The sequence below is a fragment of the Dermacentor variabilis genome, chromosome 3 (genome assembly GCF_050947875.1).
Source record: "Dermacentor variabilis isolate Ectoservices chromosome 3, ASM5094787v1, whole genome shotgun sequence".
In the NCBI taxonomy this organism is placed as follows: domain Eukaryota; kingdom Metazoa; phylum Arthropoda; class Arachnida; order Ixodida; family Ixodidae; genus Dermacentor; species Dermacentor variabilis.
The window spans coordinates 51,053,863-51,067,938 of NC_134570.1; positions in this window are offsets into that span (position 1 = coordinate 51,053,863).

Sequence of the window (14,076 nt, forward strand, 5' to 3'; positions counted from 1 at the left end):
CACTCACTCACTCACTCACTCACTCACTCACTCACTCACTCGCGCAGATGCCTACGTGCACTCCTTATAGTTGGGTCGGCAGCAGATTCAGGTAAACAATTGAAAATCCGCTGTCGTCTATGTGAAAAGCGACGCGGCCGTTCTCTATAGCGATCGCCGTCGACCTCTTCGCGTGCTCTGAGCTGCGTGACGCGACATTCCTCGTCTAAGTCTTGATCCTCTTCCGTTTCCGCTTTATTTTTTCCTTCCCGGCGCGCACGTGAAAGGAAAGATTATCATGAATCACCAGCCACACGCCATGGCGTTCAATGCACGAGAGACAAACGCGCTGTGTAGTGTTCTTGGTTTCGACGCAGAAAAAAAAATAACAACAAAGAGAGAGCGCGCGAGAGAGAGAGAGAGAGAGGAAAACAAGAACAACACGAAGTAACGTCAAAGAGCTCGTGCGGAGAGAAAGGCTTTGCACTTAACTATCGCCCGCAACGGGGCTGTACTGATGGTGACCCGGCAATAAACCTCGCGGGAGCTGCGGCGCGACCGCGGAAAATCCGCCTTCTTCCATAAATAAGAGGATTGGTTTTCCCGCAGGACACCGCGGCCACGCATTTCTTTTTTTATTATTATTATTTATTTATTTACGGGCGACTTGTCGGTGCGGTCGAACCCAAACCTTGCAGCAGCCGCGGCCGCTGACGCCTTCGCGGCTAAGCTCGGCAGAGACTCGAGAATCGCGATGGCGTTCGCACGGTCGTCGTCGAAACTGCGGGCAGCCGAGAGAAAAAAAGAAAGAAAATAAAAAAAAAATAAAGATGGCAGTACTTTTATTTAGAAGGGATGGCGCTTTGGCCAGCTGTTTTGAGGGGATAAGGGAACGGGGTACGCGTCGCTGAAGAGACGACTCGCTACCAACAAGACTCCGGGAGCGCGGTATCTACAACCCGTGCAGCAGCCCCGCGACTCCCTGGCGTAAGCCAGGAAAGAGTGATGGGCCGGCATGACGTTCCTCTACGGACCGCCCACCGACCGAATCTACTACATCGTAACCGGCGATCTCTTCCTGCCGAAGGTGTCCTTTTCCTCTCATATCGTAGTCCTCGCACTCCCGATGCTTCGCGCTACTTCTCTCTGTGTCTCACGGGCTCTCCGCAGTCAGGGCAGGTGAATACAGTGCCGCTTGTGGCTCGATGTCACCCGGCCGCCGTTTCCTGTTGGTGCGCGTGGTGGTGTTGCATACGGAAGGTCATCTTCGTCAACTCCGCGTGTAACTGCCGCGCGTCTTGTGTAAGAGGCACCGTTTCCTTATTAGTATGTGCCTGGCATTAGAGCAAAACCTGACTGCAGTTTATGCAGTATAGGACTTGATCGTGCACGCTCGAAATCGGGTGGTACGTATACGTATACGTGCCCCCCTGAGGCGTGGCTTCGCGAATGCGCCGATTCTGCTCGCGAAGCCACGTCGCTGAACACGTATTTACACGTATGTAAGAGCACCGAGTCTTTCACGCGCTGGCTGCTGAAAGCGCCCACCACGGCTTGACGCAGATGTGTCTCGTTCAGAACTGTGTTGGCAAAGCAAATATATTAAGGTACACGCCTCGCGTTTTTCGTGAAAGCCATTCATGTGCGCAATGAATAATACATCCTGAAAGGGCAAGTAAATAAGCGGTCCAATATTTTTTTTGACTGCACGGTAACTTACTTAGGTACATAATTCAGTGATTGTTCACATAACTTCTTTTTATTTTTGGATTATAAGTGAAGTTCTGCGTTTTCATTTTATTTGTCTCAGTGGTGGGCTAGGTGCGTAACGAAAAGCATTCTGTCGATAAAAATGTTTCCCCTCCGTTATGTCGTCGTTTGATTTTGTTATCGTGCGACTTTTTCTTATTATCTGTAGTGCAGGATGCAAGATAGCTGTAACTGTCGTATCACATGTCAGTCAATCCTGTTCCTGCGGCGCCGCTCTCTTGTGGGGGCTCCAACCCTCAAGCGAACTGAATTTTACTTTTTTGTTCGAGTACCTCCCATTTTGTGTGCTGTATACCAAAATAGGAAATGAATTTATTTGTCATTTATCGATTTCGTACGGCATAAACGCGGTGGCTGCGTTGCTATTGTAATGGAACAGAATTTCAGCCGGGCTCGTGCACTGGCATTGACACACGGGTTCGTTAGCGCGACTTTCGAACGGATGCGAAATAAACGAAAGGTGGAATAAAACGATATCAATTTATTGACGGAAGCCACGCCAGGACATGAATAAATTGGTGTTTTCAGTGAGCGGTCTGTCCCGGTGCTTCATTTTGTCTCGTGCATGTCCCACTTAACTGCACGAGCTAGCTGTTTACGGAAGTCGACGACGTGATGTTTGGGCCAAGCGCGATAAATGTAGGCATTACACCATCACTGCAGGGGCGTTATATACATCGAAAGACAGTACATAGGAACAGCGTGCTCAGGCTCTCCAAACTGACAGCAGCGCCAGATCACGTAGGCTAGTGGGCGGAGGATGCATGTGTTGCAAGAGACGCTGCGCGTTCGCAACGCCCCCTGGCTGTTCTTCATCTCGAGAAAAGAATAGTCAGGTTATCCATATATATATATAGCATAACCACGTGCGCGGTGTGCTTTCGAATGCTGCCGTGGATCGGGAAAGGTTTCGCTCATCAAGTCCAAGCAAGCCCTTCGTTGCTGTTTAGATTATGGACGGCGTCTCGAATACATGTTATAGTTCAAGCGACTGGCATTGGCAGGTCTTAGTGGAAACTGAAGCAGCTGGAACGCCATCTGGCCGCTACGAAACAGCCAGTGCCTTTAAAGCAGTGCTGGAACACATGTCGCAATTTCGTGGAAAGCTCTATTGCCGTTAGCATACCGTAGACGCGTATGTCGAGGCGCAGCGGGACGCGGCACCACGGTGACATCCATACTGAGGCTTTCTCGTGCCTAAATGTGCGGGGCAATTGCTGTGTGTCACTTATCTTCTGATACACACATGTGGTGGTGGTGTAGCAGCAGGCGGGGTTAGCCTGGCATTCTTAGCCGGCACTTGTTCCGCCTGAGCATTTCGTACGTTTTACAGCGAAGCTGTATATGGCTAGGGTCCCGTGCGGTTTTGTTCTCCGTGAACAAAAATTATCATCATCAACGGCTCATACCCCCGTAAGCAAGCAAAAAATGCAGTGGCTCCTAGCCCCGTAAGGCAGAGGCTACAAGGACTCAGCAAAGTGAAGCGAACAGCGCTTAAATCCTTTCTAATCCCGCATACAACACGCAGAACAGCATGTCGAAAACTGTCGTCATCAATGGCTCATATACTCCCGTGAGCAATGGCTCATACCATCGTAAGCATCATAGTCCCGCAAGGTTCTTGGATACTCACTTTGCGTCAATTAGCTGCGCTGGCACTATCCCTGTTGTCGTGGTCGGTTATTTCAATGTGGATGTGTCGGTACTGAAGATGGAGCGCGGTTTACGCTTTCCGTTTTGTAGACATATCCCTTGCCATGCCACACCGATCCGGCACAACCGACCACCAAGCGGCGCACGTGCATCGATTTGACATCATCAAAGAATGTGATTGCAGTTGAGAGTGAAATAATGGCCACCAATCAAGATAATAAATTAGTGTGCGTACCTTTCATCATGATGACCACCTATAGGGACAATGAATGAGCTCGTACCTTTGTTCAGAATTATGTGCCATCTCCGTGTCGTGTGCTAAACAGCTTCGCTGGTCAACCATTTTCACAGAGTGGGATGGCTCATGATTTTTAGCAGTGTCATGCCAGAATTTGCCCAATTTCGTGTCTCGAGAAAGGTCCAGTCGACGTAATCTTCATGATTAGGAGCAATGGTGTGGCCCACAGGGCAGCGAGCGAGCGAACGAGCTCTTACTTTCCCGCTCATCATCCCAGGACCCTCCCCTTCAGCTAGTTTGTGTCTGCATCCTTTCAAACCTTATTATACAGATACTATTGTGTTTCTATTGAGTCTTTGTTGAACCCAATGGAATGCCTGTTGCATTCAATGTAAGGCCTGTCGAGATGCAATTGAGTACCATTGAGTACTTCCGTAAAGATGGACCCGAAGCAGGAGCGTGAAAGACTCAAAACAACAAGCACAACGGGAGCTGAAGGTGCAGGTACAGCACAATACCCACTCTTTGTCCAGGAGGGTTCCTCAGGGGGCCCAAGTCTTGGTGCACATGAAGCCAGGATTGCCGGAGGCTCGAGCCGCGGAGACGTCCAGCTGGCGAGCATATATGCTGCTTCAAGACGCAAGGTCACCATCAAATGCAACACCTCGACAACGAGGACAAGGAAGAGGAAGGGCCGAACGTGACGTCATCGCCGGTGACTTGCAGTACGTGCAATACTGGTGCTCTTCCAGTGGTCGGACACCTGCTATGGAATTGTTCCGATCTCGCGACAGTTAAGGCAAGAGCACGAGGCACGTGGCATTACCTCACTGGAGGCATGGGCATGTGCCACGGCCTCAGACCACTGTCCACAGAACTACAACTAGGCGAAGGCGAGGACGACGTGAGTTGCAGGCTATGAGTGTGTTTTGTTCTTTCTCTCATGAACCACCCTCGCGCCTGACAGGTATGACAATTGAGTCATCCTTGTGATCAAAGTTCACTCTCCATTTCTCTCTCTTAACGAAAATAATGCCTGCAATGGGGGACAGCTTCCGGCCCAAATCTGGAAGAAAACAACAACGAGCCCAAGCTCTGCACTAAAGCAATATTTTTGTCACAGACTTAAATTTTTGACGTGTGTCTTATTACACCTTAGCTGCTGATAACCACGCATATTTCCGGTGCCATAATCGTCGCGTTTCTGGTGAATTCTCAATGGCGTGTATGCCTCATGTGCCCTCAGGTCGAAGAGATTTTGTTACTATACCAATAGTTTGATTAAATGCATGTAACGCGTACTCCCTGCAATAGGGCAACTAGATTTGTAATGCCGTAGCGTTGCGCAGAGTGCCCGGCGTTCCCGAATCGTGGTTCTCGAAAATCTGTAGCGCTTCGGAGTGCTCCGAGCGACGGCCTACTATACATGGTTTGACAACAGAGCGCGGACTGGGCTTTCATACATCCGACCCAGATAGTATGTTGCACATATGGGAATTCCAGTCTGCTTAAAGAATGTTTGTTTAGTTGTTTGAACTCTCAAGAGCCCAAGCGCGGGGTTCCCTAACGTATAACGTATCAAGGCATACAAACGTCGATATTTAGGGTTTACACATAGGGCCAGAAGCTCCGTACAGAATCTCTCATCGACCCATCCCATTTCATCCTCCTCGAATCGGCGCCTTACTTAAGACGTTAGGAATCTGCCAAGAAGCACTGATTGAAGACAAACTTAGGTTCCCATTAGAATCGAGTGTTTATTGGCGGTTGTGCGAAAACAACTAATCGAGACCTACACGTCAACATTATGTTGCCCCGTATCCTGAATCACAAGTCGTCACAGAAGAACGTGTTAAAACAAATTGCATAAGCAAAACAAAATTACACTCGCAGCCTTTTGCTGCGTTCGCCACATCCATGGCTTCGCGTCATGACAGAGCGCCGTCAATGTGCACTAGCCTAAAATGGTTGGGGAACTTGTATTCGCAAAGACCCCTGAAGTTATCGAAGTCCAAATCGTACAGTGCGACGCATCGAGCACGGCGCAGCGTTGTCGTTGTATCGGCTTGCCTGGCGATCGAATCCGCGTCCTCGTAGACGAACAGTCGGTCGATCGAGGTGGCGATCGGGATCGTGTGCGACCCGACGACTTTCTCCTCTCTGGAGATGTTCACTCCTCGTAGATTGTACAGGACGCAGCCCGCGAGGCTTAGGTTCTTGACCACGGTGCTGTACGCGAGCGCCGTGCACATTTCGAATGCGGCGGCCATTCCGGGACGCCGGCTGATCTTGTAGAATCCGGAGCCGTCGATCAGAACGCTCGTTCCGTTGATGTCGTAAGCCAGCGTCGACCACACGCCAGCGCTGAGCGAAATGCACTGCTTAGGCGGGGTTTTCACCTTGGCGACGGCGCGCGACATGTCGCCCATGAACTGCGACGTCAGGCTAGCTGCCTTGCCGCATCCTTCGTAGACGTCGTATTCGGCCGCTTCGTGCGTCTCGTACACGATGATGTCCGCGACGGTGGCGATCGCTTTGGTGACACTTTCGGCGATGCCCTTGACCGCTGGCAGCATGGCGCCCACCCAGTACTTGGCACTGTTTAAACGAAGCAGTTTACGTAGGCATTCCAGCAGGGTTGACAGAATCTTCGCGTCGTCGCGCGAGCCACAGTGGCCACCTATGCCCTTCCAGTCCACCATGGCGCCGGCGATGTCGTGCTTGACCAGGAACTTGGCAACGCTGGCGACGAACCGGGACATGAGTGCCGTGTCGCGACCCAGCCGCGAAAAGTGAGCGCTGTCCTCCGCGTAGCCGCCCAAGGCAATCATGAGGCCGGGAAGAGGCCCATTCGAGGAAATCGAGGACGCCAGGTCCTTGAGCTTCCAGACTCCGTAGTTGACGTCAAATTCGGGCGCCCGGTCACGCACGGTGCCTTCGCTCACCGCCACCGACCAGTACAGCAAGGACTGGCAGAACGGGAGCGGCATCGTGGCTGGAACGTAGTCCCAGAGCAGCTGCTTGCGGAACCGCGAGTTGTTGAAGACGCAGATGAGGTCGCCACGGTGCCGCGGCGACGTCTGCAGCGGCGCCGGCTCCTTGACGTGCAAGTTCCTAATGACGTCGCTCACGCGCACCTCCCGGAGGCAGTGGGGCGGCACGCCGGTCCACGGGTAAGGGGTCGCGAACCGCGGAGGAGCGCGACCGGCCACCTCGCCGAGGGCATCGTCCAGCCGCAGCCTGATGAGCGGCGCGATCAGCAAGCCCGTGGGTACGGATAGCGCCGCCAGCGTGACCACGCAGAGGAACCACATCTGGGAGAAGCTGTCGCGGATGCGGCCAAGCTCGGTGCGCCGCTGCCGCTGCGTCACGGGGGCCGCGCGTCTCCGCGATGACGAAGGGGGCCGGACGGCGACCAGAAGTGGGTCGAGGTTGTCCGCGGGCGCCTGTCGAATCGGGTAGCCCTCGGGGACCACGGCCTGGCGCTCGTCCGGACTGACGTGGACCACGGGCGGCGCGGGAAGGCGGCTGCTGGCAACGCGAATCGAAGGCACCGGGACTCGCGCCGATGCCGCCGAGGCCCTGTGCTGGCGCGTGCTGCCGGAGCTGGACTCCGACGATTCGGTGCTATGCGACGGGGGCGAGGTCTCGCTGCGGTTGATGACGTTGAACGTGCGGGCTGCCATGTCTCTGATTTCGTCCACGACGCGCTGTGGCCGTGATGAGGCTGGGCGTGTACTGTTTGGCGCACGTATGCGTGCGGTAAGGCGACGCTCTGAAACCTCAACGGGGCCGCCAGAGTAGCACAGCGCTCACAGATCCTGCTCTTGATGGTGCTTCCTTTTCAACAGGCAGCCGTTCGATGCCACGAGCTTTTCTTCTTCCCCGCTCGAGGCCATTACGTGTCCGCGACGAAGGAAAGAAGAAAGCGGATGAGATAATGATGAACACTATCTCAAAAGTTAACAATCGGTAAAAAGAAAGAGTGAGAAATTGGCTCAGGAGAGCGAAGGGACAGAAACTAAAATCCGATCGATCTAAATCTATTGTTTCTCCCGTTGAGAAAATAAACCGCTAGCTTTTTCACGCGCTACCCCTGTTTTCCATACAAACGCTTGTTTGACAGCCAGCACGATCCTGTGTTCTGGGGCCGAATTGACAAATCTTGTAGTTGGTGCTTGCCATTGGCCGACCGCATGCATTCACTGTTATAACGTGTCCACCAACATCACGAATGGATCTTACGAGCGGTTCTATAGAATATGTGCTTTCTTGTGAACACTGTGGACCCGGCCTTGTGCCGTCGTTTATAGAGCGCCGTTTCTCAGGCCTTGTTCCTTCCTCTATGCCAACTAATCAACACCATTAAGGCTGTCACAGGAAGATGGAGAAGTGATAAAAAAAGGGGGCGAACAGGTATACGTGTCATACTTAGTCATACTTAAAAGACAACAACAACAACAACTTCTACTACTACTACTATTACTACTACCACAAAGACGATATGAGCCTCAGGCTCCCAAGTTGTTGATGTTGCTGATGTCCTTTTAAGTAGGGCGCGTGTATACTTGTTCGCCCAGTAACATTCGACAAGCCAAAACACCGGCCTGAGGCATAGGCTCCACTTGTCCGCCCGACGCTTTCTACCGGCTGTAGTGCTTTCTTTTTCTTTCTTCATCCTTCATACGCAACGCTACCGTATTGTGGCTTTCCGTGCACACTTCCGCGATAAGGTCAGCGCTCCCGCGCGAGGAGGCGACGCAACGGGGGGCGCTTCCGAAACGCCCGGTCAGGGCGCCAAATATGACGCGGGCCGTTCGAACGCCGGGAGCAGATTGGATAAAATGACAAACTGATCGCACACTCGGCGTCCGAGTGCAACGAAATAAAAAACAAAAAAACGGCTTTCGACCTGGCATTGTTCTTTGCCGGCGCGAGAACCTTGCGGCGGAATTGCTTTGATGTTTGCCGCGCGCGCGTTCTTTGAAGAGAGCCGGCGTGGAGAGAGAAAGAGAGGGACGCGTACGATGGTTGACGCGAACGAGCACAACCGCTCCGCGGTATGTTGTGTGTGTGTGCATACAGTCACGTGCAGCGAGCGCCTCGCACAAACGCACCGAACGCCCACCTTCGGAGACGCCGAATTTTCTGTCGGGACATGATGGACGGTCGCCTCGGAACTGTGGCCGAAATGTTGTATACATACACACGCGTAACCCGCCGCAGTGGGCTACGTGGCGTTCTTCCCTACTCGTATACTTCCACACCCATTGAAAGAGGTTTACGTACGGAAACGCTTTTTCCGCAGAAGCGCTCCCGGACAAAGCTTCGAGTGTCCGTTGAAAGGACCCTGTGTTTGAGCTTTGTCGGTAATAATTTGCCCTTCTATACATTGCCGTGAAAGCCACTGTTACCGCGAGAGTTACGATGGTATAAGTCCAGAAAAGACGCAAAAAAAAAAAAAGTGGAACATGGAACGTTGAAGTTCCCGCATCCATCCCTCACAGGATCCCACGTTTGCAGAAACGCATCTTAACAGGAGCGCACGGACTTGCGTGCAGTCTATCGGCGACTGGGACTGACTTGCGATACGGCGACCGCGCTGCTGTTCCCTGCAGCCCACTCGTCCATCGTGAAGCACGCTCTTTCGGCACTGCTAGACTACTGCAATGCGACGCACTTGAGGGCGCGGCTCTGAGCCCCGCACTCACTTTTTTTTTCCACTTGCCACGTTCGTCCTGTCTTTCTCTCCTTCATCTTTTTCTACCCATTCCCCCCTTCCCCGTGCAGTGCTGTTGAGGTGTCCTCCTGTGAGAGACAGTTACGGCGCTGCACTCATCTCTTCCGTTTCCTTTTCTAAAATCACTTCACACACACACAAGCCCATGCTGGACTTGATCTAAGTGACGCCTGTCGTTGACGCGCAGAAGAAAACGCAATGAGCGTTCTGGGCACTGTTACGACTAGGGGTCCGAAGGAGCGGAAGATAGTTTGCTCGTGGGCTGCAATACGATAGCGCACGAGCGCAGTCACGTGGTTTTATTCCCCACTTCGCGGGCTTTCTTTAAACGTCGAAAAAGTCTCCACGCAACGCGTTCGTTGCCACAAAGAGTTGGATTGGTCGTTCCTGAGCCCCCCCCCCCCCCCTACAACGCATACGAAACGCACTTGGCCTTAAAGCAAATATTAAAAATTCTGCATAATTTATCTTAGTTAATTAACTAACTAAGCGGAATATAAAGCAATATTATAAGGAGCGCCCCATGACGGCAAACTGTATGCCATTGGTTTCATTCAGCTGCGGCTAACCACTTTTTTAAAAATCCTTGCTTCAAGTTACGTGACACACCCTGCATGTATACGGGGGTAAGAGTAGCTTGCTTTGCAGCTTATGGTACTGCAGAAGGCAAATTTACAAATTAATGTGCAACTTCATATTCCATTTTATTGTTCCTTTAAACAAACCCTATATTCCACGGCGTTCACTACCACGTCCATTGCCTTCAATTGCTTAATCAATCGATTGATCGATGCGCACGCGACCCACTGTTTAAGGGAACACCACGAGTGTAGAGCAAACGCGAATTTCTCCCTCTGGCAAGCGTACAATCACCCGGCTTTGCGGCATCGCATTTGCATATAGCTGGTGGCGCTGGCACCTTCGGACACACCAGCGCAATGCAATGACGCAGCTTCAGCCGGAACTCCCTGTTCGAGCAACGGCAACGTGAGGGTGGCGCATGAGAGCGTTCCCTTTAACAATGGACCGCACTGTACACGCGTACCACGCGTCGGCTGCGTATACAAACAATCTCGCAGAACGAGCTGTGGCGCCAACGCTGGCGTCTTCCTGCCGACAACGCCGGCTTTGTCATTCCGTCGCTTCCACTGCTCGGCCGTGCAAGTGCGGTATGCGCCTTGGCGGTTGTTCTGCGTCCCGCGAGAAAAAGAAAGAAAGAAAGAATAAGTCATTCATCAAAGACGAGGCTGTTTTCAATTAGCGAAAGACGTAATTGAACTTTCTCGAGAAGTCGCCAAGTGTTTCCCGCGCGGCGTGGTATATATACCGCGAGTGAAACGGAACTATACTCTGAAGCTCGTGAGATGAGAAAATTCCAGTCCTTTTCGTTGCCGTGATATACGCGTATTTTCCTTCTTGCTCCGGGAACAATGTACTCCATCTCGCAACCACCACTCAGTAAAGGACGAAGAGCAACGGCGGGTATACGTGCAATGACCTCGCATGAGAGTCAGCGTCGCGCTTTAGAAGTAGCCATAGTCGCACCAGAATTTGGACCTGAGACGATGACGTAGACGACGAAGAGGCATGTCGTGAGCCTCTGTAACATTTCTTTTTAGCGTGCCGTCTGTTCGGCATTCAAAGGAAATAATTTTTAGAAGAATCCTTCCGAAACCTTGGCTTGTATTTGACTCTTCCGGTAATTCTTTCCTTTGGGGCTATACTGTGTACTGGGTTACAGCCACAGGAACAGTTGTGAAGCGCCCTCTGCAATTTCTTGCCCGATACAGAAAGGATAGAGTGCTAATTTTTTCTTCTTATGCTCGTTGCCTGGGCCGAAAGGGTCGCTCCTCGTGAGGGGCCATTCTAGGACTCGGGCCTGCCAGATCATAACTGAGCAGAGTCTCAATAAAGTTGTTACCACCACCACCTTTTTATGCTCCCATAGTTTTACGGCAAAATTTAGATATTTTCGCCTTCATATCTGCAAAAGTTGACATTTTATTTCATAATTGTGAGTTACTTACTTTAGTTAACCTTATTTTCCTGAAAAAGATTATAATTGTCTTTTCACCGTCCGATTGATGGCCGAACCCCCGAAATGGCTTGTGCCATTTCACTAAGGAATAAGAACAACACTGCTGTTCTCGATATTTTAGTGCACGCTAATCTTATATCGACTGCGTATAGGTATACGTGGAACCACGTGTTTTGCCTTCTCTACCCACACTGATTCCTTAACGGGCTGATGTGGACGACCGTCCTGCATAGGCACTGGGATCAGTGTTGCAATTTTATCGATTTTGTCGCTAGATTTAGCGACTTTCTTATCGGTTTAGGGACAAAGTTTTCAATTTAGCGGCCGGCGACATTTCTTAAACAGTAAGCGACATTTTAGCGACTTAGAAGTTATAGGTAAGTTGCTGCAAAAATGAATTTCTAGAGAGCACTTTACTGCTCAAAAGACATGCACGTAAGCGGCTGAAACAGGCTATAGGACTCGTGGGCTATGACCATGATGAAGCGACGGTTGCATTCACGTCGTTGGTCTTCACACAGTGGTCATGTTTCACAGCAAAGTGGTCTTCACAGGCTTCGCATTGTGCTCAGAATATGCACACACACACACACACACACACACACACACACACACACACACACACACACACACACACACACACACACACACACACGCACACGCACACGCACACGCACACGCGCACACGCACACACGCGCACACGCGCACACGCGCACACGCACACACACACACACACACACACACCACACACACACACACACACACACACACACACACACACACACACACACAAGCGCACACGCACACGCACACGCACACACACACACACACACACACACACACACATATATATATATATATATATATATATATATATATATATATATATATATATATATATATATATTACGCATCATAAGCATTGCTTAGGTGCCCCCATAGCCTTCCTTTTTAAATCCTTTATTGCTTTCGTCATCTCTTTGCATTATACGGCCCTCCTTCTTACCGAGTGCTTATTTCTCCTCGTCCCATTTCCTGTGTTCAACACTCGTTGTTCAGCGAGACTCACTTGGATATCATCTATCACACTATTTGTGCAACGACCGCAGTTTTGTGTGCATGTCAGGGACAGAAGAGACAATATAGAATCTACCGACCTTCCTCGTAGCCAGTGTACCAGTTTAGGGCTCATTCTAGGAACAGATCGAAAACACGTGACGCATAAAGAAGGAAAACACAAAACGTGGCGCCGGCTATGAAACCAAATTTTATTGAAGAGAGGAAACTGTACCAGCTGCACATTTTTCTTTTTTACGCGTAGCTTTTAAAAATCACCTGTGGCAGATAACACAATTTTAGTCATTGAGCTGGATTACTCAAAGAGGCGCACATTACATGCGCGAGAAGTCGAAATGCATAACAGCCTAATTGACAAACCATCAGCTAATTAACTTTTCAACCAATTACTTTGCTTCACATGTTGCAATTTACGAATTGCAGCCGGTGATTTCGCAAGGCGATCTACTTGGAACGAATTTTGGGGACGACACCAGCTTTGAGATATTCATTGCCAAAGTCTGCGACAAAATACGTGGGCGTTCCAGGTACTTTCGTGCTTCAGTGCACAAAACGGTCGTTTGCTAAACAAGTAAGCGGTACAGTATAGAGCACTCTTACCGCAAGCTTTAAGGCGAATATCTAAATATGTGTCGTATGTCGTAAATATGCCTCGCATAAGCTCACCGGCTACAATTGGTAAATTTCAATATGATCAAGGAACTCATGCAGGACCTTACAAAGGCTTACAGAGCCCACTCTGATAACATTCACAGACGTCTACATACGATTGACCCAGACGGTAAATTCTGTTTGCCCCCGAAGCTTACACGGAGCAAAACATCATTGCTACACAGGATTCGGCTCGGCGTTGCTTTCACCCGTCGCTACGCACACCTCATCGGCCAATCGAACAGCCCTGATTGTGTACACTGCCAGATGCCCGAAACACTGCAACACGTACTGTGCGACTGCCCAGCATATATGCTGGAGCGAAGGACGTTAGACAGTTTCTTAGCCAGTGTTGGCAGGCAACTATTGTCGGAGGAAGCTATCCTCGGCCCATGGCCTGAAACTGCAATTTCGATGCGTGCAACAAAAGTATTGTTGGAGTTTCTGCAGGACACCAAGCTCGACGAGCGGCTCTAGCGAGGCAACTGTCTCATGTACATAAGCTCTCACCACTTCTCTTATCATCATCATCCATTCCAATACTTTCACTCCCCTTCCCTCTTCCCCAGTGCAGAGTAGCAGACTAGAGCGCACTAGCTCAGGTCGACCTCTCTGTCTTTCCTATCAATAAATTCTATTCATTCATTCACATTCAATGTGTGCCGTAAAGTAAATAATAAAAAAGGTAAGTAGCTAATTTATGTTAGTTAATCGATTTACACTTCGATTTCTTGTGAGACTAATGTGCGCCGCTTCGAGTAATCCAGCTCAAGGGCTGCAATTACGCTGCCTGCGACGGACGATTCCTAAAAATTCTGTATTGTATAAAAATACAACACCCTGCATATGCAGGGCTGTCTTGCCAACCATGCAGCGCTGACTATCAGCTGATTTTTTTTTCATGTATAGAAAAGAGGAAACTACATACA